The sequence below is a fragment of the Hevea brasiliensis genome, chromosome 6 (assembly GCF_030052815.1).
Source record: "Hevea brasiliensis isolate MT/VB/25A 57/8 chromosome 6, ASM3005281v1, whole genome shotgun sequence".
In the NCBI taxonomy this organism is placed as follows: Eukaryota; Viridiplantae; Streptophyta; class Magnoliopsida; order Malpighiales; family Euphorbiaceae; genus Hevea; species Hevea brasiliensis.
In genome coordinates this window covers 91,105,360-91,124,722 of record NC_079498.1, presented here as the reverse complement: position 1 = coordinate 91,124,722, position 19,363 = coordinate 91,105,360, and the positions used below count along the sequence as shown (strand labels likewise).

At 36.2% G+C, this 19,363-nt stretch overlaps 1 non-coding gene across 1 annotated transcript; it reads right to left on the bottom strand.

The window, feature by feature from the left end:
• Positions 1–6,526: 6,526 nt before the first annotated feature.
• Positions 6,527–6,633, bottom strand: LOC131181126 (small nucleolar RNA R71). The gene has a single exon (XR_009149754.1). It is a non-coding gene; the product is annotated as a small nucleolar RNA R71 (small nucleolar RNA).
• Between the last annotated feature and the right edge of the window lie 12,730 nt (positions 6,634–19,363).

Here is a 19,363-nt window from a genome sequence, read left to right as displayed (position 1 = left end):
CAGCTGAATGGTGTATCTGAAAGGAGAAATCGTACCCTATTGGATATGGTACGTAGTATGATGAGCTAATATGCCAATCTCCTTTTGGGGATTTGCATTAGAATCAGCTTTATATATTCTAAATAGGATTCCATCAAAATCAGTTTCTTCCACACCTTATGAGATATGGCATGGAAGAAAACCAAGTCTTAAGCATGTTAAGATTTGGGGTTGTCCAGCTTATATCAAAAAGCTGAACACTGATAAATTGGAAACCATATCAGAAAAGGGTCGATTGTTTGGATATCCAAAAGATAGTTTTGGATATTATTTTTATTTGCCTACATAACAAAAGGTTGTGGTGAGTAGAGATGCTACATTTCTTGAACAACAGTTTGTTCAAGAAGGAGGCAAAGGAAGGCAAATAGAGTTAGAATTGGAGAATTCTGACCAACCAACAGATCAGATAGATATAAATCCATCTAGTCAACCTACACCTGTTGATGAAACATCTACAGCTGTTCCTCATAGAACAACCAGGGTATCTCACCCACTAGTGAGATATGGTTTCCTTCATGAAGAAGAACAAGAGTTGTCTACTCATGAAGAAGTAGATCATGGAGATGATCCACTTACCTATGAAGAAGCTATATCAGATATAGACTCTTCAAAATGGATTAATGCTATGAAATCCAAGATTGATTTCATGTATAAGAATCAAGTTTGGGATCTTGTTGACCCACCTGAAGGTATTGTACCTATAGGGAACTAATGGGTTTTCAAGAAGAAAATTGGTTCTGATGGAAAGATAGAGACCTATAAGGCAAGGCTAGTAGCAAAAGGATTTCGTCAAAGGCAAAGAATTGACTATGAGGAGACTTTCTCATCTGTTGCCATGCTTAAATCAATTAGGATTCTATTAGCAATAGCTGCATACTATGATTATGAGATTTGGTAGATGGATGTCAAAACAGCTTTTCTCAATGGATACATTGAAGAAAATATTTTCATGGAACAACCTAGGGGTTTTGAATCCCAAGATGGTTCCAAGGTATGCAAGCTAAAGCGATCCATTTATGGGTTGAAGCAAGTTTCGAGGAGTTGGAACATCCGTTTTGATGAAGCTATTAAATCATTTGGTTTTATCAAAAATAAGGATGAGCCATGTGTATATAAGAAGATTAGTGACAGTGCTATCACTTTCCTTGTCTTATATGTGGATGACATATTGTTGATGGGTAATGACACAGGTATGTTGACAACTATAAAGATATGGTTGTCAAATATATTCTCCATGAAAGACTTAAGGAAGGTAACCTATATTCTTGGGATTCGCATCTATAGAGATAGAGTGAAAAGAATAATTAGTTTATCCCAAAGTCTATATTTGGAAAAGATGTTAAAGAGGTTTAACATGCTTGATTCCAAGAGATGATTGTTGCCAGTGAGACATGGTATCTACCTTTCTAAAGAGTTGTCTCCAAAAACACCTGAAGAAATAGATAAAATGGCCAAGATTCCATATGCTTTGGCCATTGGAAGTTTGATGTATGCAATGTTGTGTACTAGGCTGGATATCGCATATGCTGTTAGTTTGACTAGCAGGTATCAATCCAATCCAGGTTTGAAACACTGGATAGCTGTCAAGAATATCCTTAAATACTTGAGAAGAACTAAGGATTTATTCTTGATTTATAGAGGTGGAGACTTGCAATTGGATGGTTATACTGATTCTGATTTCCAATCAGATATCGATGATAGAAAGTCTACCTCTGGATATGTGTTCATTTGTAATGGAGGTGCAGTCAGTTGAAAGAGTTCCAAACAGAGTATGACTGCAGATTCCACTACCGAGGCTGAGTATATTGTTGCATCAGATGCTGCAAAGGAAGCTGTTTAGATAAAGAAGTTCATGACAGAACTTGCAGTAGTTCCTTCCATTAAGTCAGCAGTTCCACTTCACTATGACAACAATGGAGCAGTCATACAGGCTAAGGAACCACAGTCTCACTATAAATCCAAACACATAGAAAGGCACCACCACATTATCAGAGAAATAGTTGGGCAAGGTGACACAGCCATGTAGAAAATAGCATCAGCTGAAAATCCAGCTAATCCATTCACTAAGCTATTGTCACAAGCTCAGTTAGGCCGACATCTTGAGAAGATGGATCTAAGATATTATAATGAATGACTCTAGTGCTAGTGGGAGATTGTTAGTAGTATGCCCTAGAGCATATCATTTAGTATGTATCTTGTGCATATTTTATTAATAAAAGGCATTTTCACTTTTCTGTTTACATAATATATTTATGTATAATAGAAAAGGTCCATTGATATTTTGTTAGAAATTCTATTCTTAAATTGTTAAGAATATGAGTGACAGTATTTCTAGCACAAAGTATAATAAATAGGTTCACAATCGAGGATACTTCACAATAAGGACATGACTTATCCAGTAAGATTGTATTAATGTTTGTTCCTAAGTTATTTATATGAGATATAAATAAGATGGAATGGTGAGTCTCATACCATATGACAAGCATGATAGGCACTTATACATGATAAGTAGGTCAAACCAGTGACATTTATGACAAGCACATAAAGTTTACTCTTGTCAATGTATTGTCATAAATCATATTAGTGCATATAATCTTTAGACCTGAGATAGCACAGTTATCTTGTATATAGGTGGTTTGAGTTTGATACTGCTTTCATACTTGTACTGTGTATGGGTATATAGGCATGTGTTGGCTCCTACTAGTTATATATGGAGATAGGTGTTGATCAAGATGGAATCTATTTCTCTAAGTAAATAGGGATAAAATCCTAAGTTCATTTAATTGTTCTTGATGTTTCAAGTTCCTGGCCAGGACAAATAGATTTATTCAGAAAAGAATTTCTGATGAGAAAATCTCTTTAATCAAGAACTGTAATTAAAAGAGAACATAATATTCATAACAAATAGGGTTTGACATAAACCATGACTCCAGCTTAAGTTGAGATTTTGTAACAGAGAGATTCTAGTGCATGGTAACATATGATTATAGGTTCATTTAAGGTAAACCTTATTACTAATTGGGTGGCCATGGCATGCTATGCTGGGTGTCAACCATGGTCTATGAGGTGCATAAAATGATTTAGAGAAATCATTTATGATAAGAAAAAGTTCTGATGATATTAAGAGTTAATATCATGTCTCATTGCCAATTAGTGATGAGCCTAGTAAGTCACACATATACACAAGTAATCACCAAATCAAATATGATTTAATTAATTAATTAAAAAGTTTAATTGATTAATTAAATAGTTTTAGTTTTCAATTAGATTGCAAAGTCCCTAGCATGGCTTGAAACCAAATCTAGGTTAATGAATGTATAGTATAAGTTAAATTTATATTTAAAGTGTTTAAATATGAATTTAATTAATGAGAAATTAATTGATAGAGATTAATTAATTAATTTATATTTGATATAAATTGATTCAAAGAAAAGAAATAATTATTTTGGATTGAGAACTCAAAATTAAGACACAGGGGCGTTTTAGTCATTTCACAGGGTGACATGTGGCACCATGTGATGGTGACACATGGCACTACACATAAACTTGCCAAATGTCTTTTAATCATGTAAGATGATTAAAATTAAGATTAAATATAGGTTTGACACTTGGCATAATGTGATTGGGTCAATTAAACCTAGAACCAATCAGAGGGTGACATGTGGCAAGGGTTTAAGTGGTGACCTAGCTAGATAAGTATTGTTATGAAAAAAAAACAATACAACCAGCAGCTGATATTTTTGGTGCTGCCACCCAAGAAGCTCTCCCTGCTTTTCATCTTCTTCTCTCATGTATTCCAAGAGATTAGCAAACAATCTCTTAAATTAAAAATACTAGAAATCGTTTCTAGTGTTCTGTTTACATCTTTAATCTCTTAAAAGGAAAAACTTGATTTTCTAATTAACAGAAAAAGCTTTAGAAGCTGTTCAAGGGCTGCCATAGATGAACTTGGTGTGGACAAGCTAGAGGGACAATATCTGGTATCCTGAAGACGCATCCGAAAGGCACAAATATACTGCAGTGCATCAAGAGGTTAGTGTATTTGTTCTTGATTTAATCTAGAGTTCTAAAATTAATCTGATTAATTCTAAAATCTTAAATGGCAAATACAGATCAAAAAACATATTAAAAGAGTTTTAATATGTTGTTTATTGATGCATACATTTTGCATAGTCATTTAGGTCTAATTTCATAACCATTTTATTTGATTATTAGTCATTTTTAGCTAATTTCATTAGTTAATTAGTTAGTTTTTCATAATTGTTGATTTTGGATTAATTTGTAATTTTTACTTTGTTTTGTAGGAAAAATGGTGTTTTTGAAGGACTGAAGAGAAATTTTGCTATTGAGGAGTGACTTCTACAGCCAAAGATGTTAAAAACAAGTTTTCAAGCTGAAATATGCATTGACCAAATTGTGCATAACTTGCCGCATAAGCTATGCAGATCTGCATAAGGAGAAAAATCACTGTTCCAGAACCAACCGAAATGTGCATAAGGAGACTGCATAGCTTATGCACATTCACACCTCCCTTATGCACTCTCACGGAATTGTGCATAACCTATGCACCAAGTCATGCAGTTTCGCATAAGTGAACCAGAATCGGTAATCGCATAAGGATCGCATAACTTATGCAGTCCCATAAAGAGTTCATTAATGAGCTGGCAGAAGATTCCCTCAGATAATTCCTCCTAGAACACACCATTTTAGGGCTCCATGTCAGAAAAATGCTATAAATAGTCTCATTTTCCCATTTTAGAAAGGAGACAAGGAGCAGAAAAGGAAAGGAAGAGGAGAGGCAGAATTTGAAGAGTCACTTTCACCTTCCACACCATTTTCAACCAAGATTTGCAGATTTCTTTCTTTCCTTACATTTTTTCTACATTTCTAGTGTTTAATTTCTTATTTCTTAGCTTAGATTAAAGCTTTATTTCCTTATAAACTCATAATATCTTGTAAGCATTATGGATAGTGAGTAGTTTACTTTTGATTCTGGAGTAAGGGTTGTAATATTTGAGATATTTTGTGGATTTTGATTGGGTAATCCATATTTTGTGGTCTTAATGAGTTTTACTCATTTCTTGTGTGCTTAATGACATGCTTAGTGTAGGATCCCATTAATTAATGTTCTTAATCCATGGTTGAAGCACCGAAAGGAGAAGGCCTTATGATAGATAATCAAGAAATTGGACTTAATTAACTTAGACCTAGAAATAGGCTAAGGATTAAGAGGATTCACAGATTAATTAAAGAACTTAACGGGTCTTAATTAACTCTAAGTCCACGAAAGTAGGATTAGATTGAGTAAGGCACTCTTTGTCTCACTCGAAAGGGAATTCAAAGGATTTAAGAATTAATCTCCTTAAAACCCACTAGTTTCATAAGATTGGATAACCAATTTAAAATCCCAAAATAGCTCGGCTATGAAATCCCGAACTCCGGAATCGCTTTTTTACCATTGTTAATTTCTAATCGAATTTAATTACTTGCCATTTTGAATATTGCCATATTTGAACTTGCTTATTTCAATTTGATGAAATTTTAGTTTAGTTAATACATTGTTAGATAGATTATTCATTTTGTGCATATAGATTTCATACTCCAATACCCATTCAATCTATTGTTTTAATTTTGAAATTAGTTCAATTTAGTCAACTTTTATATCAAAAATTCAATCATTAACACAACTCCTCGTGGGAACGATATCTTTACTATATTACTTGTACGACCCGTGCACTTGCGGTTGGGCCACATCAAGTTTTTGGCGCCGGGGCCAGGGAGTTGTTTGTTTAAGATTGAATTCTTGATTATTTTAGTTGTTTATAGTTTTATTTTTGTTATCTTTTCATTTTGTGTTTGTTTGTTCTTTTTTAGGTACTTTTAATCTTTTATGAAAAGAGCTAGAAGCACAAGTGATACATCCTTATTGTTCAATCCTGAAATTGAGAAATTTTGTAAAGCAAACAAGAAAGAAACCAGAAAAAGAAAAGAAGCTTTGAGAGAAACCGAAATTGAAGCAGACATGGCTGATGAAAGAATTAGAATCGGTGGTAATGCTGGAAATGGTCAAAATAATGAAGATGCAGCCCATGGTGAAGAAGTTGTTAATGCTAATCTGCCTAGGGGAAGTATGATGGATCATGCTTTTCCTCGTTTTGATGACTTGAGAGAGAGCATAGCAAGACCAAGAATTGATGCAAATAGTTACAAGATGGATTTTGGAGTTCTTCAAATGATTCAAAATTCTCAATTTGGAGGACATCCTTCTGAAAATCCACACACACATCTGAAGAAGTTTGCTATGATTTGTGATATGCAAAAACAACCTGGAGTGTCTGATGATGCAGCAAGATTGAAGCTATTCCCATTCTCTTTGAAAGATAGAGCATTGGATTGGCTTGACTCTTTACCTCACAACTCCATTACAAATTGGGAGCAACTCACTGATGCATTTCTTGCACAATATTTTCCACCTGGAAAAACTCAAGAATTGAGGAATCAAATGACAGCTTTCAGACCAAGAGAGGATGAAACTCTTTATGAATCATGGATGAGATGGAAGGAATTAGAGAGACTATGCCCACATCATGCCATTCCGAAATGGATGATAAACCAGAATTTTTACACAAATGTCACTCCTGCAATCAGAGGAATTATTGATGCTCAAACAGGAGGAGAATTTATTATGAAGCATGAAGATGAAGCTTATGAGCTATTGGAGAAAATTGCAAAGAATACTTATCTTTGGAGTAGTCCAAGAGGACCAGCTCCAACTCAAAAAAGGCAAGCTGCTGGAATGTATGATCTTGATCCATTCAATATGATTAATGCAAAGTTTGATGCACTTACTAATGTTTTGGCTAAGAAGATGGAAGACTTGAGTATGTTGGTTAGTTCAACATCATCATCTGGAAGTTCACAACAAGTGGCTTATGCAGAGGAAACTACCAGCTGTGGAGTAGATTATGGAGAACAAGCAGCATATGTTGGTAATTATGGAAACAAACATATGGGGAATTCTTATTCTCAAACTTATAATCCAAATTGGAGGAATCATCCCAACTTTTCATGGGGAAATCAGCAAAGTCAAGTTCCAAATCAGAATTTTCAACCACAACAGCAACAAGGAGTTCCATATCAGCAAAATAGGCAACCATTGCCTAATTTTCAGCAGAAAAATATGAATCCTCCACCAAAACAGCAAGAACAAAATTCCACCACTGAAGCTTTATTGCAACAAATTCTTGCTAACCAAAATAAGCATGATGAGGAGATGAGAGAGATGAAAGCAAGGCTAGAACAGATGCAAACACATAACAGAATGCTGGAAAATCAGATTGCACAACAAGCATCTTCCTCAAGTGCCAAGTCTTTTGGAAAGCTTCCAAGTCAACCAGAAAACCCAAGAGAGCAGTGTCAAGCTATTACTTTAAGAAGTGGGAAAGTTATAAATGATGAGAAGAGTGAAAACAGTGAGAAGAGAGAAAATGAGAAAGAAACTGATGAGAGTGAAAAACAAGAGAATGCAGAAAAATGTAAAGAGGAAATTGAAGAGAGGGAAGAGAAGTATATACCTCCTGAGCCCTACAAGCCACAACTTCCCTTTCCACAAAGATTTCGAAAAGCCAAGCTTGATAAGCAATTTGGGAAGTTCTTAGAGGTTTTGAAGAAACTTTACATAAATGTGCCGTTTGTTGATGCTCTTTCACAAATGCCCTCTTATGCAAAATTCTTGAAAGAAATTCTCTCAAACAAGAGGAAACTTGAAGACCATGAGACTGTAGCCTTAACTGAAGAATGTAGTGCTATCCTCCAAAGGAAACTTCCCCCAAAGCTCAAGGATCCAGGGAGTTTTTCAATTCCATGCCACATTGGGGAATCATGTTCTACAAAAGCCTTATGTGATTTAGGGGCTAGTGTTAGCCTCATGCCCCTTTCAATTTATGAGAAGCTCAATATGGGAGATCTAAAGCCAACCCATATTTCTCTTCAGTTAGCTGATAGATCAATCAAGTATCCTGAAGGGATTTTGGAAAATGTGCCTTTAAAGGTTGGAAAGTTCTATATACCTGTTGACTTTGTCATCTTGGACATGGAGGAAGATTCTAATATCCCAATCATCTTGGGAAGACCCTTTCTAGCTACAGCAGGAGCATTGATTGATGTTAAGGGAGAAAAGCTTACTCTTAGGGTTGGTGAAGAGCAATTGGTTTTCAATATTAATAACTCTATGAAGAAGCATCATTCTGAAGCTGATACTTGCTTGAGAGTTGATATTATTAATGAGCTAGTTGAAGAACATTTCAGAAAGAAATATCCAGAAGATCCACTTGAAAATTGCTTGGTTCATGGAGGAGGCATAGACTATGACAACCCTCATGTGGCTGCATATGCTCAACACTTAGAAGGTAGTCCACCATTCATTTCTGCTCCAGTTTTTCAACTCACACAAAAGGAAAAAGCAGAATCTAAGCAACCATCATTCAAGGAAGAAGATGCACCTAAGGTAGAACTTAAGCAACTTCCTTCTCAGCTCAGGTATGAATTTCCTGGCACTAATAACACTTATCCAGTAATTGTAAATGCAAACTTGAGTACCTTAGAGGCTGATAAGTTGTTAAGAGTGTTGAGACAATTTAGGAAAGTCTTAGGATACACCATAGATGACATTAAGGGAATAATCCCACACTTTTGCATGCATAGAATCATTTTGGAAGAAAATTGTAAGCCATCTATTGAACATCAGAGGAGGTTGAACCCAAATATGAAAGAAGTTGTTAAAAAGGAAATTTTGAAGTTGCTTGATGCAGGGATCATATACCCTATCTCAGATAGTACTTGGGTGAGCCCAGTACATGTTGTTCCAAAAAAGGGTGGAATGACAGTGGTCAAAAATGACAAGAATGAATTAATTCCCACTAGAACGGTGACTAGTTGGCGAATGTGCATAGATTACAGAAAATTAAATGTTGCCACTAGAAAAGATCATTTTCCACTTCCCTTCATTGATCAGATGTTAGAAAGACTGGCTAGGCATTCTTACTTTTGCTATTTAGATGGATATTCAGGTTTTTTTCAAATCCCTATCCATCCAAATGATCAAGAGAAAACCACTTTTACTTGTCCATATGGAACCTTTGCTTATAGGAGGATGCCATTTGGGTTGTGTAATGCACCAGCCACTTTTCAAAGGTGCATGATGGCAATCTTCTCAGATTTCATTGAAGACATAATGGAGGTTTTTATGGACGATTTTTCTGTTTATGGATCTTCATTTGACATATGCTTGGCTAACCTTTCTAAAGTTTTGCTGGGTTGTGCTGTTTATGACCTTGTGTTAAACTGGGAAAAGTGTCATTTCATGGTTCAGGAAGGGATAGTGCTTGGACATTTGGTGTCTAACAGAGGAATAGAGGTTGATAAAGCCAAGGTTGAAGTGATAGAGAAGATGGCTCCTCCTACCAATGTCAAAGGAATTCGAAGTTTCCTAGGACATGCCGGGTTCTACAGACGCTTTATCAAGGATTTTTCTAAAATAGCCAAACCTTTGTCTAATTTGTTAAGTAATGACACACCATTTGTATTTGACCAAGAGTGTTTGGATGCCTTTTGCAGGTTGAAGCAAGCTCTTATCACTGCACCAATTATGCAACCAGCTGATTGGAGCCTACCTTTTGAAATTATGTGTGATGCTAGCAACTATGCAATTGGGGCTGTTCTTGGTCAAAGAAAGGACAAAAAGGCTTATGCTATTTATTATGCTAGTAGAACACTGGATGAGGCTCAAACAAATTATGCAACAACTGAAAAGGAATTTTTAGCAATTGTCTTTGCATTAGAAAAGTTCAGACCTTACATTATTGACTCAAAGGTGGTTATATTTTCAGATCATGCAGCCATCAGGTATTTGCTCCGTAAAAAGGAGGCTAAACCTAGGCTCATTAGGTGGATTCTGATGCTACAAGAGTTTGATTTGGAGATTAGAGATAAGAAGGGAGCTGAAAATGTAGTTGCTGATAATCTTAGTAGGTTGAAATTGGATGAAGAAGAATTGGATGAAATCCCTATTGATGAGTTTTTCTTGGATGAACAACTTTTCTCTCTTGTTGCTAAACTACCTTGGTATGCAGACTTTGTGAATTATCTATCTTGTGGAGTTTTACCTCTAGGTATGAAATGGCAACAAAAGAAAAAGTTTTTGCATGAGGTGAAATTTTATAGATGGGATGATCCTTTACTCTTTAGGAGATGCTGTGATGGTTTAATAAGGAGATGTATTCCTGATGAAGAGACACAGAGTATTATACATCACTGCCATGCTTCTGATTATGGAGGACATTTTGGAATCTCTAAAACAGCTAGTAAAATTTTGCAAGCTGGTTTCTTTTGGCCAAATCTTTTTAAGGATGTGAGGAAATTTGTGTTGGAATATGATAAATGCCAAAGGAGTGGAAATTTGTCAAAAAGAGATCAAATGCCCCTAAATGATATTCTTGAAGTGGAATTATTCGATGTTTGGGGAATAGATTTTATGGGGCCATTTTCTCCTTCATTTGGTAATAAATACATCCTAGTTGGAGTTGACTATGTGTCAAAGTGGGTGGAAGCTATTGCAACTCCAACTAATGATGCTAGAGTGGTAGTGAAATTCTTGAAGAAATTTGTCTTGAGCAGATTTGGAGCTCCTAGGGCTATAATTAGTGATGGTGGTTCACATTTTTGTAATAAGCAATTTGAGAGCTTAATGAGGAAGTATGGTATAGTGCACAAGATAGCTACCCCATACCACCCTCAAACTTCAGGACAAGTTGAAATTTCTAACAGAGAGCTCAAGCATATTTTGGAGAAAACAGTGAACAATTCTCGGAAAGATTGGTCTATCAAACTAGATGATGCTTTATGGGCATATAGGACTGCCTACAAAACCCCTATAGGAACTACTCCCTTTAGGTTGGTGTATGGTAAGTCTTGTCATTTACACTGGAGCTAGAACATAGAGCATATTGGGCCATTCAGACCTTGAATTTTGATCTTAAGCAAGCTGGTGAGAAAAGGTTATTACAACTTAATGAGCTTGAAGAACTGAGGATGGATGCTTATGAAAATGCCCGTATTTACAAAGAAAGAACTAAAGTTTGCGATAAGCATCTTAGGAAAAGGAATTCAAAGAAGGTGATTTAGTTTTGTTGTTCAACTCTAGATTGAAATTGTTCCCTGGAAAACTTAAGTCAAGGTGGACTGGTCCATATAGAGTTTCTAAGGTTTTCCCTTATGGAGCAATTGAAGTTTGGAGTGAAAAATCTGGGAATTTTAAGGTCAATGGGCATAGATTGAAGCATTACATAACTGGAGACCCAATAAAGGGAGCAAGCTGTTATAAGCTCTCCAATCCCTCACCTCTTTTTCACTGAAATTCATGAAGAGTCCAGCTAAGGACTATAAATTAGCCCTCTTGGGAGGCATCCCAAGTCCTTTTATTTTGCTTTTGCTGATTTACTTTCATTTTCATTGATTTTGTTTTTATCTTAAATCTCCCCAAATTCAATTTTTGACATTGTTAAATCTTGTCCCTTGTAGATGTATTTCAATGAAGAAAGGCTGGTGAACTGTTGGGGAAGTGATTCTTAACTTGAAAATTTTGTCCTTCAAATTCTCCCAAAAACTGATTGGTTTTTGCTGCATAACCTGTGCAGGAGCTGCAATCTGGTTTATGCAGAGGAAAAATGAAATCTGCAGCAAAAAGGGTGTCTGCAGCAAATGGCTTGTGTTTTTGGTGAGGTTGGGTGTGTAACTTTTAAGTATATGTGCTTTTAATGCTAATATGGTGGTAAGTTGGTCATTTTTGTAGTTTTGAGATTATTTGGGTTGTGGAATTCAAGGTGGACAATATTGCATTCTCTTGGCATAACTTGGAGAGTTCATTTCATCATTTGTGGATAGATGCAACTTTATGCAGATTTTATTGAGTTTTAATGTGCTAAATGTTGATTTGCAGAATTTGAGTCAAAATGGCATGGGTCACAAATGCTTTTTTTATGCAGGATCCATCTTCTACAAGCTTGTGTGATGCATTTTTGATGAACTTTGTATATATTGATGTGTTTTTGATGAAAATTTCTCATGGTTTATGCTTTATAGAATTACATTTCTTCATTTTAGGGTATTTTTCACACTTGCAAATCATGTTCCATTGCAATCTTAATCTTGTTGAATTATGCATAAGCAACTGCATAGCTTATGCAATCCTGCATAACCACAATTTTTGCCATTTTCATCCCTGTTGCAAAGTGCATGAGAAGAGTGCATAGCTTATGCAACTCTGCATAGCCTAATTTTGTCAAATTTCATATCTTTAGAAACTTGCATAAGCAGAGTGCATGACCTATGCACATTTGCATAACTTCAAATTCCTCATTTTCTCTCTCTGCCGAAGTCTGCATAAGGAGGGTGCATAACTTATGCACTTCCGCATGACCAAAAACTCTGAATCTCCAAACTTGCCGAGGGGTGCATAAGCAGAGTGCATGACTTATGCACTTCTGCATGACCAGAAACTCCAAAACTCAAAACCTGCCGAGGGGCGCATAAGCAGAGTGCATGACTTATGCACTTCTGCATAACCAAAGACTCTGAATTCCAAAAGCTGCCGAAACATGCATAAGCAGAGTGCATAGCTTATGCACTTCTGCATGACCACCAACCCAAATTCCAAAAGTTGTCGAAGTCTGCATGAGCAGAGTGCATGACCTATGCACTTCTGCATGACCCGATTCTCTGAAAAACCAAATTTGCCGAGAGGTGCATAAGGAGAGTGCATAGCTTATGCACTTTCGCATGACCACTCTCCCTGAAGGCCAAAACTTGCCGAACAGTGCATAAGGACAGTGCATGACTTATGCACTTGTGCATGAGCTATTTCTTTGAAGTCCAAAATAAGCCGAGACATGCATAAGTAGGGTGCATAAGTTATGCACACTCACTTTTCACTTATGCAGTCTTACACACCCTAATCCAAAACTCCCGTCAGCACCCATTTCTCCCGCCTCCCGTATTTTCTGTTCCCTACCGTCCATTCCCCTCCACTTCTCCCGACATTTTCCTCTCTTCCTTCTTCTCCACACCTATTTCCACCGCCTAAACCCTAATCCCTTAGTGCATATTTTCTTTTCCCCTCATCTCTCCCATCTTCTCCATCGGCAATGGAGTCGCCTCCCCATTCCCGTCCAGCTTCTCCTCTCGAGGTCTCGCCATTGTCAACGATACCTCCCAATCTCGATTCCCCTCCACAAGCGACACCTCCACCACCTCCCACAACCACCTATAAGCGGAAAGTTAGGTCGAAATCTGTGCGACCCATGTCCTCTGCCCCTCCTCTATCCAAACGCAAAGAACCACCCACCCCATTTTCAGAACCACCACCCAAAAACCCCAAAACCTCAGCCTCCACACAAGCCAAATCACCCTCTTTCAGCAAAAAGTAAATGTCAGCAGTATCATTGGTTTCAAAACTCCCTTGGTCTCTTCCGGATGCAGTTCAAAAGGCAGCCTTTAAGAGACTTAAGGAAAGAAAGGTGCAACCCACTAGGTATATTTCTGTGGACTCTCTCCAGTCACTTGGTTTATTTGACAATGTGGTTGCTTACCTTGATGGTATGGGTTGGATGGAATTTGTGCACAAGCAAGAAATTGTTTACCCAGCCTTAGTATTGGAATTTATTTCCTCATTCTCTGCCAACCTGAAATTGCATGATGTAGATTTTAAACCAACTATGAAATTTAGATGTTTGGGGCAAAATAGAGAGTTATCATTGGATCAATTTCATAGCATTCTTGGTTTTGCAATGGATGGGCTATTTAGAGTGCCATATACTGGGGTAGACGTAGCAAATAAGGGTATTTGGAATCTTTGCACAGTCGAGAATCATCACAAACCAACCTCAGACTTTTTCTGCTGGCAGATCAAAAACCTCTCAAATACTTGACCCTGCACTTAGGTTCATTCGTAGACTGATTGCTAGCACTATTTTGGGCAGAGGGACTAGTTCTCAGTCTTTGTGGGAAATCAATTATTCATGTTATGGTGTGCTTTCCACAAGGTCAAAGTCTCTTCTGGTTATTTCTTTTGTGACCATGTGTTGCATATTGCCACCAAATCCATAGGTGACATTGTCTTGGGTGGGCTCATAACTGTCATAGCCAAACATTTTGGTTTTAACCCTGAAGAGGAACCAATACCAGCACTTGTGGACACTTTATATTTTGATACTGCACACCTATCCAAAACAGGGTTCAGTTTGCCACATTCTGACATTGCACAACCTGCAGCAGAAACTGAGCCCATTGCACAACCAGAAGCCCAACCTTTTCCATCACCCCCACAGCACTCCACTGAACCTATCCCACCCCCTCAGCCTGCACAGGACACCCCAGCAGCCTCTGCTCAGCCCATACCTCCTACAGCTGAACCTTCCTCATCCACAGCCCCTCCTGCATTCAACACTAAAGCCTTATTCACCTATCTTGAAAGGCTTAGTGATGATATATACTTTGTGGATAGGAAGCTTGACACTGGTCTTGATACACTCAAGGATCGTCATGATCAACTATTTGACCTTGTCATGGAAACCAGGGACAAGCAGAAAGAATTGAAGGAGATGGTGAAGCAACTCATGATCTTTCTGGGAATGCCACCTCCACCTCCATCACCTCCTCCAAAGACCATCGTTTCGGAAAGACAACTGACTACCCCTTAGCAACATCTTTGGATAAGGGCAAAACAATAGAACTAGATTAGTTTTTGTTTTACTTTTGTTCCAACTTGTAGGACTTTTCCTTTGTAAATATGTTCAAACATTTATAGTTTGTTTTGAATTATGTTTGTTTGTTTTGAATTAGTTTGTTTTAAATTCTGTTTTTCTTGAAGTTTCATTGGATAGCTATTACATTAGTTTTCTTTGATTTTCATTGCACTTATTGCCCTTTTGTACATATTTGCCCTAACTCTGTATATATTTCAATGCTTCTACTGCTGGTTGTACATTTCCCCTTGCTAATCAACATGCAGAAACTTTAGTATACAATGCACAGGCTATGAATTTCCTCATGCAAATATTTTGCATAGCCTGTGCAACCCTTTCTGCTACTTATGCAGAGCCACGCAGGTTGTATTCCCCTTATGCAAGCATCTGCATAGCCTATGCAACCCATATTGCTACTTATGCGAGAACCTTGCGGCTTATGCACCCTACTTATGCACTTGATCTGACAGATTTTACTCTGCATAACTCGTGCGACTTCTTATGCATCCTTTATATCTTGAATTCTCCTCTGCTCCATACCTGTAACTCTTTCTTTAGCTCTTAACTTTCACAATTCCTGGTAATTGATACTTGCTTAGAGTTTTTGGTAATATACTGCTTGAGACATTGAGGACAATGTCTAATTTTGAGTTTGGGGGTGCATTTTGATTTCTTGCTTTATTCTTCACATTTGCTTTATTTTTCACATTTTGAGTATAGGAACATCTCATCCCATTTCATTTACATATATTGTAAATATTTTACATATACATCCACACATACATATACATAACACATTTACACACACATTATACATCACTTAGAAATTGTACACATTGCATATAAATAGACTTCCTCCATTTAGTTAATGCATTACTCATTTTTAGGAATCATGCATCATGCATTAAAATCTTTTGCCAAATCCCTTGAGTATTGAAAATGTGTCTATGAGAGTGATTTGACTCACCTTTTAGTTGGGTTTGTGGATTGAAAGTTTCCTAAAAGGTGCAAGGTTTTGAAGTGTCTATCCCTTGCCTATATCTTCTTAGCCAAAAAGCCACCCAACTAGTCCTTTGGAGATTGGAATGCTTAGAGGGAATTATTGGATATAAGGTAGTCAAATGATGTCTCACCAATCCTAGAACAAATTTTCTAAACCTTTCAAGGCGAAATACCAGCTTGTACTTGAAAAGAGAGATGATTAGGCATTCTTTGATTTAAAACCTTCTCATTTTAAACCTTTGGCCCTTTTTCCTAATTAAAATTTACCCTTGCAAACCCCTTAATTTTTCTTGAAATCCTTATTGCTACCTAGCCAATGAACCAAACACTCCAACCCTTTTGATGAGAATAATATTGAATATTAGGTACACTTTCTAAAAAAAAATAAAAATAAAAATAAAAAAAGGAAAAAAATATACAATAAAAGGGAGAAGAAATGCTTGTCATCTTGTAAAAAAGTGCTAGTATATGTGTTTTTTACCATTGTCATTCAAAATGAAAGAAATCCACCCAAAGTATTAAAAGAAATGAGTTTGGGGGTGGCAAATTTTAGGGACAAGCATCAAAAGAAAATGCAAAATACAAGTTTAAAGTATCAAAATGTCCCTCCATTTTATGTGTTTTGTAAAATATGCTAGCACTTGACAATCCTCATTGTGTATTTTTCTCTCCTATATAAAAAAGAGAAAAAAAAATATATAATAAAGTGTACCTTATATTTCAAAATTGAAAATATTCTCATGCTTTGAAGCCTTTTTACCCCTTTTTCTTCTTAGCCTCATTTTGAACCCCATGGCCTCATTACATCCCTAAAAAGACCTTTGATCTCTTGATAGTACTTGCTACATTAGTGGAGATGGGAGTAGGGAATTTGCCTATGGGATTGGAAAATTATTCATTCATTCATTCAATTCCATCATTCCATATAGAGACACTTTGGTTATTGACGGTCCTAGAATTCCTTTTGAGCATGACTCTCTCTTTTGATTGGTTGGTTTGGAGATTTTGAATGATAATTGACTTGATGGCTAAGCGGTGAAAGCTTGGATAAGCATTAAATTCTTTGCATTTTGAAGGAAGGGTATATGGATTACTGGTATGGCTAAAGGGGTGTTAAGTTACTTTAATAGGTGATTTTCATAGCTCTTTGGATAAGGCACCACTAAAATTTTTGCACCACATTTTAAAGTTTGCTTGAGGACAAGCAAAAACTTGAGTTTGGGGGTATTTGATGCATACATTTTACATAGTCATTTAGGTCTAATTTCATAACCATTTTATTTGATTATTAGTCATTTTAGCTAATTTTATTAGTTAATTAGTTAGTTTTTCATAATTGTTGATTTTGGATTAATTTGTAATTTTTACTTTGTTTTGTAGGAAAAATGGTATTTTTGAAGGACTGAAGAGAAATTTTGCTATTGGGGAGTGACTTCTACAGCTAAAGATGTCAAAAAAAAGTTTTCAAGCTGAAATATGCATTGACCAAATTGTGCATAACTTGCCGCATAAACTATGCAGATCTGCATAAGGAGAAAAATCACTGTTCCAGAACCAATCGAAATGTGCATAAGGAGACTGCATAGCTTATGCACATTCACAACTCCCTTATGCACTCTCAGGGAATTGTGCATAACCTATGCACCAAGTCATGCAGTTTCGCATAAGTGAACCAGAACCAGCCGAAAACTGCATAAGGGACTGCATAACTTATGCAGTCCCATAAAGAGTTCATTAATGAGCTGGCAGAAGATTCCCTCAAATAATTCCTCCTAGAACACACCATTTTAGGGCTCCATGTCAGAAAAATGCTATAAATAGTCTCATTTTCCCATTTTAGAAAGGAGACAAGGAGCAGAAAAGGAAAGGAAGAGGAGAGGCAGAATTTGAAGAGTCACTTTCACCTTCCACACCATTTTCAACTAAGATTTGCAGATTTCTTTCTTTCCTTATATTTTTTCTACATTTCTAGTGTTTAATTTCTTATTTCTTAGCTTAGATTAAAGCTTTCTTTCCTTATAAACTCATAATATCTTGTAAGCATTATGGATAGTGAGTAGTTTACTTTTGATTCTGGAGTAAGGGTTGTAATATTTGAGATATTTTGTGGATTTTGATTGGGTAATCCATATTTTGTGGTCTTAATGAGTTTTATTCATTTCTTGTGTGCTTAATGACATGCTTAGTGTAGGATCCCATTAAGTAATGTTCTTAATCCATGGTTGAAGCACCGAAAGGAAAAGGCCTTGTGATAGATAATCAAGAAATTGGACTTAATTAACTTAGACCTAGAAATAGGCTAAGAATTAAGAGGATTCACAGATTAATTAAAGAACTTAATGGGTCTTAATTAACTCTAAGTCCACGAAAGTAGGATTAGATTGAGTAAGGCACTCTTTGTCTCACTCGAAAGGGAATTCAAAGGATTTAAGAATTAATCTCCTTAAAACCCATTAGTTTCATAAGATTGGATAACCAATTTAAAATCCCAAAATAGCTCGGATATGAAATCCCGAACTCCGGAATCGCTTTTTTACCATTGTTAATTTCTAATCGAATTTAATTACTTGTCATTTTGAATATTACCATATTTGAACTTGCTTATTTCAATTTGATGAAATTTTAGTTTAGTTAATACATTGTTAGATAGATTATTCATTTTGCACATATAGATTTCATACTCCAATACCCATTCAATCTATTGTTTTTATTTTGAAATTAGTTCAATTTAGTCAACTTTTTATATCAAAAATTCAATCATTAACACAACTCCTCGTGGGAACGATATCTTTACTATATTACTTGTGCGACCCGTGCACTTGCGGTTGGGCCACATCATTTATCATTGAAATCAAATAGATAAAAATAAATCTTGCATGATGCATGTGACCCTAGGTAAAAATTTTTGAATTCAGTGATATAAACTTGTATTTTTTATGCTTCCGCTCCTTCAGTAATAGCATCAATCTCTTGAACGAGACAAAAATACATGCTTTCTAGTCATTTTGACATGAAAGATCTTGGTAAGGCCACATATATTCTGAGTATTCATATTCACCGTGATAGGTCTTGAGGCATATTGGGTTTGTCTCAAGAAACTTATATTGATAGAATTCTTAAGAGATTTAATATGCACATTTGCTCATCTTCTATTGTACATGTTCTTTCGAGTGAGAAACTCTCTAAAGCTCAGTGTCCTCAAGATGACAAGGAAATGACTGAAATGGAAAAGATTCCATATAGTTCTGCAGTTGGGAGCTTAATGTATGCTCAAGTATGCACTCGTCCTGATATAGCATTTGCTATTAGTATCCTTGGTAGATACTTGAGTAATCCTAGATGGACCCACTAGAGAGTTGCAAAGAAAGTTATGAGATATTTGCAGGGTACTAAGAATTATATATTGACTTATAAAAGATTTGGCAATCTGAAAGTCATTGGGTACTCTATTTCTGACTTTGCAGGCTGTGTAGATGATGGAAAATCTACTTCTGGTTATATCTTCATGATGTCTGGAGGAGCTA